This window comes from Castor canadensis, chromosome 14, assembly GCF_047511655.1.
Source record: "Castor canadensis chromosome 14, mCasCan1.hap1v2, whole genome shotgun sequence".
NCBI classification, from domain to species: domain Eukaryota; kingdom Metazoa; phylum Chordata; class Mammalia; order Rodentia; family Castoridae; genus Castor; species Castor canadensis.
In genome coordinates this window covers 96,704,386-96,726,532 of record NC_133399.1, presented here as the reverse complement: position 1 = coordinate 96,726,532, position 22,147 = coordinate 96,704,386, and the positions used below count along the sequence as shown (strand labels likewise).

The following is a 22,147-nucleotide window of genomic DNA, read 5'->3' as shown; positions in this document are numbered from 1 at the left end:
GTTATCAGTCCCTTGTATGATATATAGCTGTGAAGATTTTCTTCCATTCTGTGTGTGAGTAGCCTCTTCAATTCAGAGACCATTTCTTTTGATTTCTTTTGTTGTGTAGAAGCTATTTAATTTTATGTAGTCTCATTTGTCCATCCTTTCTCTTAGTTGCTGAGCCACTTGCGTTCTACTGAGGAAGTCCTTGCCTGTAACTATTGCATCCAGTGTAACCCCTGCTTTTTCCTGTATTAGCTTCAAGGTTTCAGGTCTGATATTAAAGTCCTTAATCCACGAGTTGATACTTGTACAGGGTGACAAACATGGATCTAGTCTCAGTTTTCTGCAGACAGATAACCAGTTTACCCAGCATGATTTGGTGAAGAGGCTGTATTTTCTACATCATTTGTTTTTGGCACCTTTGTCAAAAATTAGGTGGGAACAGCTGCATGGATTCAAATCTGGGTTTTCTATTCCGTTGCACTGGTCTTCATGTCTCTTTTTGTGCCAGTACCATGCTGTTTTTATTGCTATGACTCTGTAGTAGTTTGAAGTCAGGAGTGATATCTCCAGTATTGCTCCTTTTGCTCGGTATTACCTTGGCTGTTCACAGTCATTTGTATTTGCAAATGAACTTTAGGGTTGATGTTTCGATCTCTGTGATGAATGTCTTCAGGAATTTGATAGGAATTGCATTGAACATGTTGATGCCTTTTGGTAGTATAGCCATTTTTACTATGTCAATTCTGCCTATTCATGAGTATTATAGATTTTTCCATCTTCTGTAAATCTTCTATTTCTTTCTTCAGTGGTTTGTAGTTTTCCTTGTAGAGGTCATTCACATCTTTGTTAAGTTTACTCCTAGGTGTTTGATTTTTTTTTTGAGGCTATTGTAAGTGGAATTGTTTTCCTATATTGTTTCACAATCTGTTCATTGTTGGTGTATACAAAGGCTATTGATTTTTGTGAGTTGATTTTGTATCCTGCTACTTTGCTGAAGCTGTTTATAGTGTCTAGGAGTTTTCAGGTGAAGATTTTTGAATCTTTTAGATAAAAGATCATGTCATCTGCAAATAGGGATATTTTGACTTCTTCACTTATTTTTATTCCTTTTATTTCTTCTTGCTGCCTTATTGCTCTGGCTAAGAATTCCAAGACTATGTTGAATAGGAGTAGAGAGAGGGGCACCCTTGTCTCCTTCCCGACTTTAAAGGGTTTCAGTTTTTTACCCCATTAAGTATGATGTTTGATATAGGTTTGTCATATATATCCTTTATTATGTTGAGGTACATTCCTCCTATTCCTAGTTTCATCAGAGCCTATATCTTGCAGTGCTGTTGAATTTTATCAAAGGCTTTTTCTGCATCTATTGAGATGATCAGGTGGTTTTTGTCTTTGCTTCTGTTAATGTGCTGTATTACATTTAATTATTTGTGTATGTTGAACCATTCCTGCATCCCTTGGATGTAGCCAACTTTGTCACAGTGAATGATCATTCTGATATGTTGTTGGATTCAATTTGCCATTATTTTATTGAAGATTTTTGCATCAATATTTATTTAGGAGATTGGCCTGTAGTTCTCTATTCAGATGTGTCCTTGACTGGTTTTGGGATGAGTGTAATATTGATTTTATAGAATGACTTAGGCAGTGTTCCATCCCTTTTTATTTTCTGGAAAAGTGTAAGGTATGTTAGTATTAATTCTTCTTTAAAGGTCTGGTAGAATTCAGTGGAGAATCCATCAGTTCCTGGAGTTTTGTTTTTGGGGAGACTCTTGATTACTGCTTCAATTACATTGCATGTTATAGATATGCTTTGGTGGTTAATATTCTCTTGGTTCAGTTTTAGATGGTCGTATGTATCTAGAAATTTATCCATTTCATCTAGATTTTCCAATTTATTCAAATACAGATCCTCAAATTAGTCCCTGATGATTTCCCAGTTTTCCATGCTGCTTTTGTTGTTGAGTTTTAATACATTGTGATCAGATAGTATGCACAGGGTTATTTCTATTTTCTTATATTTGCTGAGGCTTGCTTTGTGCCCTAAAATATGATCTAGTTTGGAGAAAGTTCCATGGGCTCCTGAGAAGAATGTATATTGTGCTGTTGCAGGATGGAATACTCTGTAGACATCTGTCAGTTCCATTAGATCTATGGTGTTGTTTTAGTCTAGGATTTCTTTGTTGATTTTTTTTTTGTCTGGATGACCTATCTATTGTTGACAGAGGGGTATTAAAGTCTCCTACTACCACGGTGTTGGGGTTTATATGTGGTTTTAAGTCCTTAGTGTATGTTTAATGAAGTTGGGTGCACTGACATTGAATCCATATAAATTGATAATTGTTATTTCCTCTTGATTTATTGCTCCTTTCATTAGTATGAAGTGACCTTATTTATCTCTTTTGAGTAATTTAAGTTTAAAGTCCATTTTATGTGATTTAAATATTGCTACTCCTGCCTGTTTTGGCCTGGGCACCATTAGCTTGGTAAATTGTCTTTTAGCCTTTCACACCAGACCAGTCTTTGTTTCTGTCAATAAGGTGGGTCTCTTGTAAACAACAGATTGTGGCAACTTCCTTTCTAACCAGTTTGCAAAGCAGTGTGTTTTGATGGGGGAGTTGAGTCCATTAACATTCAGTGTTAGTATTGAGAGGTATGTGGTGATTCCTGCCATTTAGTTGTTTTTGTTGTTTAAGGATTTGAGTGTGTACAGCCGATTCAATGCTACTCTCCGAGTGCTTGCCTGTTGTTCTCATGAGGTTTAATACTTCTCTTCCTTTTGTGGTTATGTTTGTTTTCCTCTTCTCTGTGTAAGATTCCTTTCAGAATCTTCTGTAGTGGTGGCTTGGTGGTCATATATTGTTTTAGTTTCTGTTTATCATGGAAGATTTTTATTCCTCCATCAATTTTGAATGATAGTTTTGCTGGATAGGGTATCCTAGGACTGAGATTGTTTTCTTTCAGTGCTTGAAATACCTTGTTCCATATCCTTCTTGCTTTTAAGGTTTCAGATGAGAAGTCTGCTCTTATTTTTATGGGTTTACCTTTATATGTTATTTGTTTTTTCTCTTTTATAGCCTTCGATATTCTTTCTCTGTTCTGTGCTAGATGTTTTAAAGAAAATATGCTGTGGAGAGGTTCTATTTTGGTCAAGCCTGCTTGGTGCCCTGGAGGTTTCCTGTACTGAATGGGAAACTCTTTCTCAAGATTTGGGAGATTTTCTGTTACTATTTTGTTGAAAATAGTATGCTTCTCTTTGGCTTGCCCCTCTTCTCCTTTTTTGATGCCTGTGGTCTTTTGATGGAGTCACTGAGTTCTTGTGTATTCCTTTCTCAGCTTTTGAATCTTCAGTATAAGAGTACTTCTGTTTTTTCTTTAATATCTATTGTGTCTTCAAGTCCTGAGATTCTGTCTTCTGCTTATTCTAGTTTGCTGGAGTGGCTTTCCCCTGTATTTTTTATTTGATTTGAGGAACTTTTTATTTCCAGGGTTTCTGTTTGATTCTTTGTTCTGAGGTTTAGCCTATCTTTGTTAAATTCCTTTTTCATATCTTGTGTTGTCTTCTTTATTTCATATATCACTTTTTTTATAGTCTCCTTTGTGTCACTTTGGAGTTTGTTGAAGTCCTCTCTGAATTCAGATAGTTGTTTCTGTGTCTTCTCCCATAATTTCCTCTTTGAGAAATTTTTTGTGGTATCACTGAGCTCACTGGTGATATTTATCACTGTACTGTTCGGGTCATGCTCTGTTGGTCTTTTGTGGGGTAGGATTTCCTGGCCTCCTTCTTCTCCCCATCTTTCTATGATGTGCTGTGCTTTTATGTTGTTGAGTGACTAATTGGGTATTTTAATTGCCTGTTTTCTTCCCCTTGACTTAATTATTATGTTATGACTGGCTTAGTCATTAGCTAAGTTGATGTACTATTTCTGTTCCCTGCCTAGGCATTATAAACTAGCAAGAAAAAATTCACTGATTCAGTGCCAGACCAGTTATTTACAAAATATGTAGTGAGCCCCATAGTGATATTATCTATAAGCCATGGAGATTGGGGGTAATACAGTTGTTTAGGTATAGCTGGATACTTAGTTATTAAAAGACCTGGCACTGGAGGAAAGGTGTTGTAATGGTGGATGGGGTGAGAAGGGGAGGGTGTGAGGTGTGAGGGTTCTAGGGTACTAAGTCCCTAGTATATGTAGAGGTAGAGTTCAGTGGTTGTGGAAGAGGGCCATGGTGAGGGTTGCCAAGGGATAAGAAGGATGGGGTAATATGGAAAGCTGGTATAAAAGACAATTCAGTGGGTAGTGCTTTTTGAGGGCATTGAGGTAGTGGAGAAGGAGGGGGAGGAGAGGAAGGTAAAGACGGGAAAAGGAAGGGGGAGAAAATGGAAAGAGATGAAAAGGAAAAAACTGGGTTAGAGAAAGTAAAGTGGGGCAATACAGTTAGTGAGTCAGAATGGAAGGGAGTTTGTTAACAGTGAGATGGGAGAAAATAAAAGCTAAAATTAAAAATAAAAAATATACAAAAAATAAAGAACAAAAAAATTAAAATAGAATAAAAGTAAAGCAAAAAAAAGTATATATTTATATATGTCTATATAGATATATAGGTATACATACATTAAATGTATATAGATGTTCTGGACTCCTTCCTCTGACTTCTGGTTGAGGTGGTGACACTTTTATTCTTTATAAGGGCTTTCCAACACTGTCCCTCAAGGTTGGTATATTGGGTAGCATGACAATGAGTGCTGCTCCGTCCTATCAGACACCTTTGGGGGCTCAGCTCTGGGTGTTTGAACTTGTGCTTCCTTAGTGGAGTGTGGCCTCTGGAGCAGGCAGGTTTTCAGAACTGGTCCCATAGTGGTTGGTAAATGATCAGTCACCAGCCCCTTCCACTCACAGGGCAAGACTGTGAGTTAGAAATGAGCTTTTCTCTTGGTGAGACTCTTAGTTTCAGCTTGCTCCTGTTTCTTCAAGGCAGTACAGTGCTGACTTTCCCCACAGTGACTGCTAAGTCGCTCCACACCCACGGGGGCCTTTTCAGCTCTGTGTTCTTCTCTCCCATGCAGGCAGAGGGGAAATATTCCCTCCATGTATTTGGCTACCAGTAATGTTCAGAGGGAATGTGATTGGCACCCAGTTGTGCTAGAATATAAGGTTCCCTCCCAAACAGTGTGCTGCGCTCACCTGGTGGGTTAACAGATTCACTTGGTTGAAAAAGAATCAGCTACAGGACAGTGCAGGTAGGTGACAAACAGAGGTTTTGTGTCTGCTTGTGTTTGGTGGGTCTTCCCAAATGCTTTTAGCAGCTCTCTTTGTGCAGTTCTCTGTGCTGCATCATTGTTGGACAGGTTGCAGACACACTAAGGCAGAGAGAGATCTGCACAAAGCAAGCAGCAGTTGGAGGTTCTGTGCCTGCATGTATTATGGCAGGTCCAGGTACTCTCAGATGCTTGCAGGTCTTTGCTGTTCTCTGGTCTCTGTGTTGTTTTAGCTTTATCAACCCAAGCGGGAGGGAATTAAGAGTGAGAGAAAAAGGAAAAAGCTGCGGATCAGCTGGGATTATCTAGCCCTGCTGCCAGCTGTTCCCACCCGATGAACACACAGGCAGGCTGGCAGCAGCTGCCTATCTCTGTGCCAGGCTGTTATGTGCTTTAAAAAGTTAGTTTAAGGGTAGTTAAAAATATTATGTGACTCCTCTGTGTTGGCGGTATCTTGGTTGTCAGAAAAAGCAGGATTACCCAATCCTTGCTGCCACAAAAATCTGGAGTAATTGTTTGATATTGTGCAGGTCAAGGTTCTAGGGTCTGTCTATATATGCTGTCTTGATTTCTCCACTTTTGTGATTTAAAATGGGTTTTCCTCAGTCTTTTCAAAGAGGGATCCCCATAAATTGTCCCAAACTTTAGTGTTTGTCCCTGAAACAGAAACCTTCTTTGCCCAACCCTCATGAACCAGAGGGATGAAAACTGGCACCACAGTTGGGGTCTGGCTGTTCCATTCTAGCACAATAGAGATCATTTTATAAACAATGGCAGGACAGACTCTGAGACAGGACAGATAGTACATAACTGTCTGAGGGCAGGAGAAGGGAAAAAAGTACAAGGAGAAGGTATGAAGAGAAAAAGAGGTTATGAAGATGTGCCCCCTCAAATAACCAGAGGTATGATTCCTGCTTCCCCAAAGAGTCACAGAAGTTATCTTATGAAGTCTTGACAAACATATGAAGAGGGCGACTTCCCCATATGTCTATCAAAAAATAATAGTGCTACAGGTAACCTCTGTGTGTTTTATATTTTTAAACATTATTTGATTGAGTAAGTGTTTGGTTCACAGCAAATTTAGTGGAAGATAAGGAAATCTCCTCTATACCTGTGGCTCCACAATGCACACAGACTCCCTCTCTAACAATATCCCACCCCAAGTGGTACATTTATTACCCTCAAAGAACCTACACAGACAAATCATATCACACAAAGCACAAAGTTTACATTAGAATTCACTCTTGATTTGGGACACTCTATGAGTTTTGATGTGATACAGATAGTTTTAGTGCCCTAACGCTCCATCTATTTATCCTTTCTCCCCACCATGATGTTTTCACTATCTAAATCATTTTTCCTTTTCCAGAATTTCAGGTAGTTAGAATCATAGTAACTGGACTCTTGTCTTATTATGACTTGATAACTCATCTCTTTTTAACTCTGAATAATATTACCTTGTTTAGATATATCACCGTTTATACATTAGCTACTGAAGGTCATCTTGGTTGTTTCCAAGTTTTAACAATTATGAATAAGCTGCTATAAATATCTGTGTGCAAGTTTTTGTTTGGACACAAGTTTTCAACTTCTTTGGACAAATACAATGGGGTTGATTGTTACATCATATAGTAGAGTATGCTTAGTTTTGTAAGAAACTGTCTTTCAACACAATACCAATTTGCCTTCTAACAGTGTATCATTTTGTATTCCACTAGTGATGAAGGAGAGTTCCTCTCATTTCACATCTGTTGGTCGTTTGATGTTGGTAATGTTTTAGATTTTGGTCATTCTAATGGGTATCTGATTATAGTTTTAATTTGCAATCCTAATGGCAAATAATGCTGAACATCTTTTCATAAGCTTATTTATTATCTTTTTGGTGAGATACCTGTTCACGTGTTTGGCTAATTTTTAAATCAGATTGTTGGCTTACTTATTGCTCAGTTTTCTGAGTTCTCTGTATAACTTGGATATAATTCCTTTATTACATACGTAGTTTGTAAATATCTTCTCCCAGACTGTGTCTCACCTCCTCTGAGAGCACTTGAGTTAGGTTGAGAAGTAAATGGACTAAATAGGGTGCTGAAATGGACTAAATAGGACTAAATAGGGTGCTGAAATGGGGCCAAAATGTGAAAAAGACCCTTGATTGTGAAAAAGTCCTGCATACATATGATTTTTAAAGGAGATGTGGTAACAAAGATTAAGTAATAAGAAAAAAATACATTTTCATCACCAGACAACTTTACTTCCTAATGTGGGTATGTTTGCCCATTAAAATGTGGCTAAAGTTTTCTTCTTCCAGGAAAAACTTATTTAAAAAGCTATATCCAGAGTCACATTATTTATTATTCATTTATTTGGTTGCTTATTTGTTGTTTGGCTTATTTTTGCTAATATGAGGATTAACTGATTAATTATTTCTAATTGGTTAGAAATAAGCAGAAGGATGAAAGAGCATGTGCATTATTTTTTCACAGTAAGTCCAATAAGAAAAAAACTATGTTTCATCATCAATTTATTTATATGTGTTTTCTCATTATATGGATTTATATATAGGTGTCTGTAAGAATTTGATCTTAAGAGTTACTCTTTTCCTCCTTGAGCATGAACTCATGAGAAATTAAGTTGCTTCTGTGTTGAGTTCATTTTTGTTTTCTCCTGTAGGTAAATATACTTTGACAAGGTCATAAACAACTCTAAAGCAAAAGGCTGTTTATTTCATCTTTGCTTAAGAAACTATATTGACACACAGTCCATGAGACGGTATTGATTTTTTCTTAAATGTGTGAGCAGGAATCCAGAGAAATGCCGTTGACTAGCAAAGATAATATGAGTTAGATTTCATTTCAAGAGCAAATGTTAAAACGTTTTTGTTTGCTTAAAATCTATTGTAAAATTATTGGAGAAAGATGTTAAATCTGAGTAGAATTTCCTAGAAGTCCATAAAGAGGATGAGAGTAAGTACTTTCATTAAGGAAAAGATTAACAGCACAATAAGTACATGGGTACAGATAATAATTCACCAAAAGGAAGTAAAATATGAAACAATTGAAATAATGTGCTGAAAATTATAAATGAACCAAAAAGATGTATATTTTACTTACATAATTGGAATGGATATAAAAATTATAATGCCTTGAACTATAAAATTCGCACATATTTTTTCATTTCCTATATTTTACTCTGTTTCTTCCATTAGGGCATAAGGAATATATAATCTTTATAATTGGAAATAAATGGGATAACTTAATTTTGCTAACAAATGCAACTACCACTTTTCCTATCATACAATCAATTATATAGCTAATACAAATATATTGTACATAAAAGGGGCATGAATTCTATTATCTCAATATATTAATTTTTCAAAATGCCTACTAAAACATTTTAATAATTCAAAATATCCAGGATATTTTAACAGTCCCTTGGTACTAGCTAACAGATTTTAGCACCATGTCTTTAGGGCACTTCTGTTTTAATGGCCTTTAAAAGTAAATGGTTAGTATTATATCTAATAATCTATAGGGAAACATCTGTCCTATTCAGAAATAAAAACAGTCCAATTTGAATCCAGTTACTCCCTCCAATAGCATGTAATCTTGGTAAATAATTAAGTTATCTTGATTGCATTTTTTGCATTAAAATGAGGATAATGAATGACAAACAGTTCACAGGCTACTGAAAAAACTAGAAGAATTAAATTAAAATTAGACAACCACACAAAACTCACTATATAGGATCTGACACAGAGGCTTTCAAAAGATAGAATCACTGTAGTGGCTGTCTGATCATTTAGGAAATGGTAGATGCTCTGGGGTTGTGTTCTACTTTCTTTCCCCATCATAAGTACCCCAGTCCAGCTGGAAACATGTAGTTTAACATTCTTCCTGTGTAATATTATTGCAAATATTCATTCACAAGAATGTTCCTGATTGGTCAGAGATGCTAAGTTGGTAGTTGCTATCCCTTGATGCTAGTTCCTTTGTCCTTTTTCTGTAGATTTCACTATTTCTTTCAGTTCGAATGACATGGCTCCCTGTAGCCTCTGAATTCTATTTTTATTTTGCTACACTCTAGACTTTGCAGAGTCCAAAGAACAGGGTTGAGTCCTACCAGCCTTGACAGTTCTCTGGAGCTAGGCTTCTTGCTTAATTCATCTGTTGCTGCTGTGCCTCTTTCAGTGTAGTCCTGGGAGGGCTCCTGTGATCCTGGTCTGCTTTGCCTATAGTCCTGCTGCACTGACAGAGTTAAAAGAACCAGGAATGGGGAAGCATTCTTTTGCCATATTTCCATATTTTAATTGAAAATTTAAAAGACTGTAAGTGAAATCAGTTATATAGGATAATATCTTTGTGTTTTAGAGTTGAATTTCCAAGACTTAATAGATTTAGTAGTGTAATATGAACAATATGAGAACCTCTACAAACAGAAACTCATAAAGTAAAAAGGATTCAAGTTAAAGAGTGTAGCCAACCTGGCTACAATTTAAAAAGTAAAGCATATAAAGTTTCAATAATGTAAAATTTCAAAAGAAATATAATTTAAAAGATTTAGCATGTTCAAATTGAATTATATCAAAGTAATTTCTTCCAAAGACATAGGTAATAAATGTTTTTATTTCTACAGAGAGCAAACTAAGGAAGGCTAGTTGAGATTAAAATACCAAATGAGAAGTTGGACATAGTGTTGTATGTCTGTAATCCTAACTACTTGGGAAGTGGAAGCAGGAGGATTGTGGTTCAAGGCCAGCCCAGGTAATGTTAGCAAGAACCTATCTCAGAAACAAAAGAAAAACAAAAGGGCTGGGGACATGGATCAAGTGGTAGAGTTGCTGCTTATCAAGCGTGAGGCTCTGGGTTCAATCCCCAGTACCTCAAAAAATAAAATAAATAAAATGACAGATAAGAAACTTAAAGAAGAAGATGCAAGTATAGCCTGAAGGGAAGTGTTCTAAACAACACATGATGCTATGAGTTGTCATAAACTCTTGTTCTGTATATGTTTGGAAGACTCCTTTTCATTTGGAATAGTTTATTTTTAATCATGCCTATGGATAAAACTAAAAATTCTCTCACAATGTCATACTTAGATTTTTGTGAGTCTATGTTAAATCAGATTTAAGTCATTAGCTCAAAAGAAAGTTGGTAGATCTAGAAGATCATATTCTTATTATACTTTGTCTTCAAGGACAAGGTATGGGGAATTCTAAGAAAAGGATGTTGGTGCTCATAAACAATGTGACTGTCACTAGAACCCTCTCCCAGTGACTCACAAGCATAAGTGAGCAAAGTAAGAATTGCAGTGACTTTGGGAATGTGTGACATAGCATAGACTTCAGGGATTATTAGCAGTTCTAAATTTTTTCTCAGCCTATTACTACTGTGTTGAAAAAAAAAACAGGACATAAAGGTAATCCCATGGTAAAGAAAAGCATCAATTTATAATTTATCAGAGAGGTTTGATTCTCAGGAAAAATACAACTAAATTTTTGGAGGAAAAACGATGACTTCTTTACTTCTTTTTATTGTTGTACTGGGGTTTGAACTCAGCAAGTGTTGTGCTTGCTAGGCAGGCACTCTACTGCTTGAAGCAACACCCACAGCCCTGTCGTTAATTTCGTTTGTTTTTGATTGGGCATTGTGCTTTTGTGTTTTTTGCCCAGCTAGCCTCAGACAGTGATCCTCCTACCCCTGCCTGCCTAGAGCTGGGGTTGTACCATTATACCCAGCCACTTCTTTCATCCTTCGAAATGTTAGCAGATTTTAAAATTGGGAAAATTCTTAGACATCTTAAAAATTCATAAAGGTACTTTGTACCTCTACATCTTCTACAAAAGAAAAAGAACATTGAGTTTTTCACTTTACATTGATATTATGTACTAAGCAGACAGTAAGCTTCCTTTGCTATTGTACAGTGAGTCACACAGACCTGTCATGCTTTACTGAAACAGCTCTGGTAGTCAGGCTCTTCATAACACGGCAAAGCTGCTTAACATATTTAATTCATCCACCTGTTACTCACATGGGGCTATTGTAATCTGCAGTTCTATGAAAAACTTGTTGACTCGGGTGTTGAATAGTGGTGCATGGATTTATATCATTAGACTTTTAAATGTGTCTCTCTGATGTATCTCCACAGCTATATTAGATAGATATTTCAGCTTCATTTCATAGGTAGCAATTAATTCTTTCTTAATACCAAATAACATATTCAACAGATATTCCTCACTGAACAAACAACTTTGTTTCCATTTTATTACTAGTGCATTGTGTGTGTGTGTGTGTGTGTGATCTCAAATGTACTGTTTTCAACAAAAACATTTTAGCTCTATTATAGAGAAAAAAACAATCACAAGTAAATCAATTTCACCTCAACTAAGTATACTGCATAAAAATTTGATACTAGAAAAGCTATACAGATAGAGAAAGCATTGTCAAAAAATCAAGGAGTTCTTTAGGTGAACAAATGTTGGGCATGTGTACTTCTCATAAGGTTTAAAGAAACGCCAGCTAAGAAAATGGTCAAGTAGCAGGGGTGTTGGCACACGCCTGAAATCCCAGCTACTCCCAGGGTTTCAGTTTGAGGCCAGCCTGGACAAAAAATTAGCAAGACTCCCATCTCAACAAACAAGCCAGGCATGATAGTGCACTCTCATCATCCCAGCAAGTTGGGGTTTTTGAAGGAGGATCATGGTCTGAGGCTGAACCCAGGAAAAATTATTATAACTTATCTAAAAAAGAATGACAGCAAAAAGGACTTTAGGTATGGCTTAAGTGGTGAAGTGCAAGTACGAGGACCTGAGTTCAACCCCAGTACCACCAAAGAAAAAAGAGATGATAAAGTATGTATTTGAAAAAGATACCAAAGGTGATCCAGAGCTGGTTATCTTAACAAGGTGATGGTAGTGTAGTCACTGGGGAAAAATTTTGGAAGCTCAATTAAACTCACTTCTAATTTCTTTCTTGAAATGACATTTTCCCTCCAAATCATCAAAATATTTATTATTCCTTTACATGCACTAACATGAAATTCACGTTCAAAATGAATTATTCAAAAGCTTTCTAAAGATGTGATGTATCTTTTTCAGCCCTACAGATACCTATTTTTCCCCACACGCTTAGTGGTTTCTGCATGTCTAGAGCACGGTACAAATAGACTTTGCGTTCTGTTAAGTTCCACCTGGAAAACATTCAGTCGTTCTTTTAAGACTTCTTATTGAAAGTTACCTGTTATCTATTCACACTAAGATTCCAGGTTTTATTAAAAACTAGCTATTATACTGAAAATAAGCAAGGGAGAAAGACATCTTAAGTGCTACCTCACCATAGTGAGTCCCAGATCAGTATGCTCAAAGCCAAAAGGAAACTTGTTCACTTATTTACTCTGTTTAATCCGAAGTTAAACTCTTCCATGATAGCATTACATTTGCTGGATTTCTAGGTTTAAAGTGATTTTATTTTAATATAAGAATTTATGTTATAATATTAAACTTTTATGATTATAAAGTGAATGTGTTAGAATTGTCAAAACTTTATCATACAAGTAAAAGTAATTTTAAATTCCCTGCAGCCTATGATGCAAACATAAATACTGTGAATATGTGGGATGTTTCCTACTAGTCTTTTTCAACAGGGAGATAGGAATTGATAGACAGACAGATAGACAGACAGACTGATAGACATAGATAGACATAGGATGTGACAAGTAGACAGATGAATATTTTATTTAGAAAATTTAAGCCGTGTTGCTTAAAGTTTTATACCACTTAGTCTTATATTATGACTATTTTTGCCTTCTCAGTAAATATTCTTAGAAAATTTTATTTTCAAAATCAACACATTTTGCATTAAAATCTACTTAGATTAAGCATTAGTTAATCTACTTAAATATTTGTTGAACAACTATTCATGAAAATTATGCATGATACATGGAGCTGATAAAGATTTGCATAACTCCATAGACTGATAGTTTAGGAAATGAAGAGCCATATTTAAGAAGCTATAACACAAGATGAAAAGCACTTAGTTTGCTATAAAAAAAATCATGCTTTACAATTTCAGAGTAGGAAGAAATTATCATTCTGTTTTAGGAAATACTCAAAGAGACCAATGCAGTTAAACTAAGCTTTCAAGGCTGGCTGGACTTTGGACATGTGAATATAAGAAGAGCAAGCATCAAATTGGAGAGGAATTACGTACTAAGGAAAAGTGACAGATATGTATAGAAAATGAGGACAAAAACCTAAGAAATTGTCAGGTTAGAGGAAATAAGTGTCTCATAGAACAAGGAAAAATCACAGAAGCTAGCATAATAATGATGCTAAAAGCAATATCAATAGTAGTGTTTTTAGTGATTCCTCTTATTTATTTATTTAATTTCTTCTCAGATTTTTACCTATTCATTTTGTTTAACCCAGGGCCTATAGTCCCAAGAATTTCACTTATAAAATTAAAAACAGAAGTTCCTTTGATCATTCCTGAGGTTAAGTTTTCCCCAAAGACCCATGTGTTAAAAGCTTAGTTGCCAACCTGTGGTGCTACTAGAAAATGGTGGAATTTCTAAGACGTGGGGCTTAGTGGAAGGATGTTAGGTCACAGAGGGCGTGCCCTTGAAGGCATCAGTGACTTCCTCTTCCTTTTTCACTTCCCGGCTGCCATGAGACAAGCAGCTTCCTCCATATGACACTTCTGCCATACCATGCTACCTTCTCTCTGGCCCAAAAGCACCTGGACCAACTGACCATGGACTGAAGTCTCCAAAACCATGAGCCAAACATATCCTTCCTCTTACAAGATAATCATCTCAGATGTTTTGCCATGTGGTGCAAAGTTGACTACACAATCATTTTGACAACACTAAGAAATGGATATAAATATCACAGATGAGAAAATAGAGGAAATGAGCAGGTAAGAAATCTGATCAAAGGCATTCAAGGAGCAGGTACCAAAGCTAGATATAAAACCCAAAAAATTTACTCCCAAGTCCAGGCTCTTGGTCATTTCTCTGCTTCTTTTTTTTTCTTTTCTGATGTTTATGATTAATTCATAATCATGATAAACTTTAGGAAAAGTAAGATAAACTGCAACATGATACACATTTATAAAGAATTTATTTCCATAAATGCCCTATTAGATTCCTGAATCAATTAATTTTGGATTTAGCTTCATGGGTGTAGGTATAAAATACTATGACAGTCTATAGAATCCTAATTTTGAAAGAGTTTTTCAAGGTCCCAAAGTCAGTTGTTTCCTCTGGGCTTGATCTACAATGATTTGAACTTATTCTCCCTAAACAGGACTGCAATTACTCATAAAACTAAAGAACTTAACATAGGCAGGGTTGAGATTGGCCAAAGGCTGCATTTTTGACATTCGTTTTCCTATTACACTGACAATACTTTCAAAACAGGGAAGGAAAAGCAGTAATAAGTAGTAAAAAAAAAAATGAGAGTACAATGAAAACATTCAGAGCAAAAGTTCAGTCATGCAGTATTTGTTGGGGGTGCAGGAGTGCACAAGTTGACCTTGCAAACAGAATGGCCCATGACTCCAACATCTCAAATAACTCAGTAATGGAATGTTCTGTATTTTTTCAAGTAGAAATGCTCTCAAACTAGTATCTCTATATTTAATGCTGCTATAAGCTATTGAGCAGTGAAAGTAATTCTTCCCAATAAGCCATTGCTGCATTGTATCGTATATTTAACACTTATAAGATGCTTAGAAAATAAGTCAAGGGAGATACATTCAGAATGATCTTCATAAGAAAGAAGTGCCAATGGAAATCTGCATCAGTTACTGGTTTAAAGAAGCTCACTGTGAACTTTAAGAAACATCTAATAATTTTGGTGTGAAAATAGAGAATAAATTCTGGGGAAGAATATAAGAAGATACAGGTAAGTTTAAAGGTTAGGTAGAACTGACTTTGCTGGAGCAAATTTCTTTGTCATTGATTATTTGGTCAGAATAGCTTTATTGTTAGTTAACAGTATGCTATTTTTTTTCTAATTAAAATGTGTAAAGAAAATTTAACATTAAGAAATTCATTTAAACATGAGAAAATTTAAATTTCTAGTATAAATATAGTGATTAAGATTTTTAAATACTTGTCCACAGTTTTCCCTTCCCGAGGAATTAGTTTCGAAATATTCTGAGCTTTTGTATTCTTTCCAAGATCAGTATGCGAATAATAACCAAGTCATATACAAATGTATCTTGCATACTTTCAATTTGAGATATCAGAAACATAGTGAAAAAATATTTAGTTGAAGACCTTGTTATATAGAATGAATTAACATCAAGATATAATTAGTATCTAGGTCAAGATACAGAACACCCAATTAACACCACCTGCAAATAACCATTTTTCTGACTTCAGATCTACATAGATTTCTTTTGTCTGTTTTTGAACTTCATGGAATGGAATCATTGAGTATGTACATGTTGGTACCTGGATTCCTTCAATTAGTCTGTGAGATTCATCCACATTTCTATAAGCAGTTATAGGTTTAAAAAATATATTTTTGAATTATATAAAATGCTATATTTATCTATCACCTTTTAATGGATATTTGAATTGCTTCCAGTTTAACATACACACTCTTCCACTGGGAACAAACATAGAAGTGGAATTTTTGGGAAAAAGTATTTGCATATGTTCACTTTTAGTAACTCTACCCAACTATTTTCCAGAACAGTTTTATCAAACTCTCATCAATACTCCATAAGAATTTGAGTTCTACATTTTCACAAATATTTAGAATTATAAATATTTTTAATTTATTATGTTCTGATGTATATAATAGTAGGATTCCACTTGAGATTTAATTTGCATTTTTCAGATACTAAGATACTTGCATTTTAGGGAGATCTAGAAAGAGGTGGAAACATTGCCACTTATAAACCAATACCTGAACAGGGTAAACTGACAACCCTTGAGAATGTCTCCCAAAGGAGATGGTTAACTTTATCATTTTTCAGACAGTTCTAGCAAAATTAAAGTGGACAGAATTCTAGAGTAGAATGAGTATAGTAGAGAACATCTAAACACCACTAAAATAATATACATGCAATTTAATTTGGGCATAAATCAATGCTAATTTAAAACTATCAAAAAGCTACATTGCCAATTATCCCAAATTAAGAAAAAAATCTTGGATTGGAAAAGAACTTTCAAATATTATCATAATTTTCTTTTTCTAAGACAGACAAATGTGTTGCTTTCTTATTTATAATGAGGCCTCATACTTTTGGCATATAAAATGTGACAATGCAGCCTGATGTGATTCGTGTTCTTTCCTTAGACTTTGTCAGCTCCAACAGCCAGTTAATGACTCCAGATTAGACAGGCCAAACCAGATTCAAAATTCAGGTCTTGAAACTGAGAATAATTTCAATTTTAAATAAACTCCTAGGGCCACCCATGTAAAAAAATGAAAAATAGTTTCAGTCATTAAAACTAAAGTTTAGTGTGGGAATTGCATACCTCATTCAAACTCACAAATACTTGCACACAAGGGAAAAAATGGGGGAATACTTTCTTCATATCAATGAAGTTATGCAAGTTTTAACCCAAAGAGGTGGTTCCTTTGTGTTTTCAAAGTGAATAGGAGATTCATGTGTGTGATTTCATGATTCTGTAACTACATTTTAAGTGATTCAAACAAGCTCAAGAAACAACCTTTCCAGCACTAAAATGAAACAGGCCCACCAGTTAGCTTGCTGAGTAATTTTAGAATGGACTCCAAAACAAATATAGAAATTGTCTTCAAGAAATAAAGATAGAAGACCACCTATGGGCTCTTGGTAAAATCTAAAATACAACCTAAAGTTAATGTGCTTCTATGTTATAAAGGTTGTAAGATGAAAGATGAAAGTAAACCTACTTTTTTTAGGTTAGCGTTTTGTCTGAATATTAAACATGTGTGCTCATGTAAGGAGATACTCATGAGTCAAGAACTTTTATATAAACCAATATTTATTTTTTTCTACTTTCCAAATAAAATATGGTAAAGGAAGAATGAAAGGTGTTCTTTTCCTGTGTGTTGTTTAAGTTCTCTCTCTTTTTACCCACTTCTGATGTTCAAATGGATTAAGCATAGTTTACTCATTTCAGGAAAATCTCAATTAGATGTTCAAGTCCTTGAGGAATCTTTTACATAATTCTCAACAGTAGAGAAAATTGAAGTGCCTTTTTACACTATTTATTCATTCTTTTTTCATCTATTTGCTCTTCTCTCCATGAATATTGACTGACTTAGTGTACGTATATTCCAAATCTTCTACTGGATAAAAGGGATTAAAAACAGACTAATAGACCAACACAGTGTGTTTTCCTCAAGATGCTAGCTTCCAAGAAGCTGGAATGAAAGTGTAATATAAAGCAATGTGACGAGTACTAGAGGAGAGGCAGTGAGACCATAGATGGGGAAGAGGAGGCAAGTATGACGGTGAGAGCTCTGTAGAGCATTTATGTGAACTCTCTAATTTTCATAATTCTTCAGTAGTCAATGCTACAATTTGCATTTTATCACTGCAGGAACTAGGGCAAAAAGAATTACTGACTTGAGGGTATTGAAATTGCACTATTACAACTTCAGAAAAGTGAGTTGCTAATTTTTTTATTGAAAGCTCTGGATAGAAATAACATTTTTAATTATGCTTGTGGCAGCATTTACACAAAAAAATTCTGATTAATTTATAGATCAATATTGTAAAACCTGAATATAAGCAAGTAATTATTAAGTAACAAAATCAAAAAAAATTGCACATGTGTGAGTGGTAAAATCCACCATAAGCACTTTAGTTTTGTAATGTCTTTTCACTGGGGTTTTTAATTTTTAACTATAACACAATTAAAATACATTATTAACATAGCATAACTTTTGAAATCTCACTGTTCTAATAATTTCTACACTATACTAATTGTCACCAAGAGGCCAAAAGGACAAAGAAAAACTAAGAGAACTATATATGCTTATATTTAAGATTTTCAACTTTTAAACTTGATCTCTTTTGAGATTAAAAATAGGCTCTAATAAAAATTGTCTGGTATGTCAGTAAGCTGGGATTCAGCTGAACAATCTGGGATGTAAATTCAACATGTTCTCCAAAATCCTCATGTTCAAGCATCAACCTCTAAACTTCATAATGTGACCTTATTTGGAGACAGACAGGATCTTTAAGTTAAAATGGAGTTCTTAAGTGATATGAATCCAACATGAATGGTGTTCTTATAAGAAAAGGTTAAGACACAGGAGAAACAGGCACAAGGGGGCATGAAGGCACAGAGCAAAGGCAGATTTCTTCAAGCCCTCGACATATATACATATATTAATTTACCACTTGAGCCATGCCCCAGTCTTCTTAATTTTGAAAAAGAAGAATCCCTATATTTTAACAGAGATTAAGAGGTTTTCTCTAATCAAACTGCACTCTAATTTTATTTCTTTTGATCTTAAAATGTAAAAATTACGCGAAATTAGACTACAAGATACAGTGCTCATTATCACCCCTATCTTGCTATTTATTAAACCTTTCTGAGTTTTTCATACTATAAAATAAAATAGAGATGATGTTAATAATAATGCTTGCTTCACAGAGTTATTACAAACATTGAATGAATTATTATATGGGCTTGAAGAGTTTCTGTATGGAGGGAAAAAAATCAAATGTTAGTTACTATTTTTTATCTATGGATGTATACATGTTAAAATGGTCACATATATCATATTATCATGTATCTTTTCCACTGCAGTAATTCTGGTGCTAATAGTGATCAGACTGACTTAACACTTCCTTTTCACCAAAATCTCTCCCGGTTCATCTTTGCCAACCAAGTGTTTTCTTCTTCTTCAGGACACTGTTCAAAACTCACATCATACCTGGCACCTTCTCAAACTGCCCAGGTTTACATCAATATCAAATGGTGGCATATTTAAATATATATGAGTAAATTATGCAATAGCATCATAGATGATAAAATCAGAGTCCAGCAGCTGTAATAAATGGTAGAAATAGTCATCTTCTTAAGTGAAGGGCTTTGCTCAGGTCAGATGATGCTTTTGGAAGTGTCTGATTTCCAGGATGCTACTCTTTATTTTCAGCATAATCATATAATTTGTTGTTCAAATAGGACAACTTTGAGACTGAATGAGGGCACTGTTAAAACACATTGGAAAACAGACATAAATCTTGATGTCCCAGGCAAGCCAGGATTGTGGTATGTCAGCCATTGTGTAGTAAATAAAACAGAAGCCACATCAGGTATTTTAATATGGAGAATTTAATAAGGGAGATTTGTTAAACACATTTTGAGACCTGAAAAAGCAAAACCAGTACACTAAATTAGAAAATAGCTACTTCAGGAATCAATGGCTATTATTCCCTGGGGTAGAGAAATAAAAAGAGAGTTTTTCAAACCTCAGAGGGCACCAGATAACTGAAAATCAAACTTTTTTTACAAAAGTTACCAAAAAACTGTTGATGTAGTAGAAGCTCAAAGAACTATCCTAGCATATTTGGGACTCAGTGAGAAAATGGGCCTTCACCAGACCCTGAATCTATGGGCACCTGGACTTTGGACTTCCCAACGTTGAGAACTGTGAGACATTCCATATATGGGTTGGGTCTCATCCAACGGATTAGTTGAAGGCCTTAATAGAACAAAGACTGACCTTCCCTGAGAAGAAATTCTGCCAGCAAGGCTGCCTTTGGACTTCTACTGCAACCCTTCCATTGCCTCTAGCTTGTGCCATCTCATCAAACTTTGGTCTTCTCAAGCCTCCACAATATCACAGGACAATTCCTTTAAAAAGAAAAATTTTTCTGTGTATATACAGGTGTTATTGATACTGTTTTTCTGTAAACCTATGAATAACATATCTGGCTATTATTGATACCTTAGGCACTCAACCAGGGGCACCAGGTGCCCAAGTTCAGGTCTCTCTGAAGGGTGTGTTGCTTGACTAATGATAGTATCTCAGGGGATTGGAGATGGGCACTTAGGAGGTGGAGCTGAAGCCTTTTGGAATCAGATGTTATAAACCTGTTTTTGATAGCTCTGTGTGGGCACATGAAGGCTGGCTCTGAAAAAGAGTAACAAACCCTGAGATATAAACCAATTGCTATTGATCGAGTGAAACACGATCTGCTAGGATGACATGGACAGGAACAACATTCTTCTTCCTGCCTTTCCAGCTCTGTCCGACATACCCAACTAGGTGCCACTAACATAGAATCAGCTGAGAAAAGGAAAAGTAATTTTCAGTGTTTCAGACTCTACATCTCTAAGAAGAGTGTGTAAAACTGGATTTGGAGCATACTCCCCTTAGCAGCCACACTGAACTTCCATTCAAATAGTGTCAGACTTAATTTCTGCCTAAAAAAGAAGACACAAAACCCTAACCATCATATATCCAAACTGTCATATATCCTCTAGTGACAGTAGTTTATGCCTTACTAGAGATGCTTATTACTCTTCTGTTACAGAACACTCTGTACTCTGAAGGCTGAATTTTGAAAAAAAATCACCATGATTTAAATAATATAATAAAGGAAATAAGGATATCAGAAGAAATTAATAAATACATACATACAAACATACACATGTATATATGTATATAATCACACATTTAAAATACATAATAAAATATGCATAGTTTACAGGGTTCTCATTTTTGCAGCTGGTCACAAAGCTATAGCTAGATTTTGTAACTTCTTTCTTATATAAATCCCATATGTCCTTTGTCATTGGCAGTGTGTGCGATAACCTAAATCTTCATATCTAAAAAATCTGAATCTTCAGTGGTCCTACCTTGGAGGAGGGTGTTGTTAAAATTTTCCATTAGCATTTTGCCATTAGATTTGGGGCAACTTCTGGGTCCATTAGCATATTTCTCTCATTGACATTAGTAGTATTGATCTAACTTCTCCCTGCAATCAGGAACAATCAGGCTAGCCACTGCAACCTGCATGTTCTTTCAATGGCAGGAGAAGCATAAAATGCCCAGGTGGCTGTCTCAATTTATAACTCAATGAAACTACTATTGGGTACCCTGGTGGAAGAATCTTTTCCTTAGGAAGTAAGAAATTCAAGTAAACAGGTTCTAAATTGTGGGAAAGAAATGCAAAACTTCTGAGAGTGGGTTATTTAAGTAAAATAGTAAGCCATGCAACTCTGTCTTCCACTCCTTGATTCCCAGACACACATATATTTTGCTGCTGGATAAACAACATGATGTTCTGGTTAGTGATTCAAAACACATCCTCCATTAGGTAAGATAAATCTCACTTTTTTAAACCAGGTAATCTGAAGATTGCACTGTGATTGTTTTCAGTAGACCATTCCACCATCCTATTAGGCCATCTTCTTTCCAACGATGGACTGCATGATACTAATTCCATGAGTATGAACCCACTGGCACACTTTTTTTGGTGTGGAATCATTATCTTAGTCTTACACAAGGGAGTGTGGAATAAAATGAATAAGACCATAGATTTTGGTGTTAATAGGACATGGAATGTACACATATATCCAGAATACAATTTGACAATTCCAACAAGGGAAAATTCCTTTGTCTACTCTGTTGGAAGGTGTCTGATGATGTGACTGGCTGGTCCTTATTGGGAAAGGTGCCATTTGGGTGCTTTGTGTTGATTTCTGCTTTTAAAGAGATTAGGCATTCGGTATTGGTGGTAGCCAGTTCTGCATTGACAAAGAAAAGTACACACTATGAAGCCAAAAACATAGCTTACACAATGGCCACATTGTACTTTGCACAATGAACAATAGTACATAGATAGCTGGCTGAAAAAAAATGACCAATCACTACTTTAACCTTGAAGATGCACCTAAGGTAAGAAAGAAAGTTAATGACTTGGTCTAACTTTCTTT

The 22,147-nt window shown here is 35.4% G+C and overlaps 1 protein-coding gene across 20 annotated transcripts in view; it reads right to left on the bottom strand.

The window, feature by feature from the left end:
• The window catches only part of Marchf1 (membrane associated ring-CH-type finger 1), an 814,712-nt gene that overhangs the window by 360,437 nt on the left and 432,128 nt on the right, over positions 1–22,147 (bottom strand). The window contains exons 4-6 of one of the 20 annotated variants that reach the window (XM_074055057.1): positions 21,068–21,186; positions 20,154–20,339; positions 19,929–20,059 (exon numbers count right to left, since the gene is read on the bottom strand). The exons of 17 other annotated variants lie outside the window; for them this stretch is intronic. The gene's annotated coding sequence lies outside the window, so the exon portion shown is untranslated. The remainder of the gene's footprint in view (positions 1–19,928; positions 20,060–20,153; positions 20,340–21,067; positions 21,187–22,147) is intronic. 2 more of the 20 variants (XM_074055056.1, XM_074055058.1) reach the window with 2 other exon arrangements.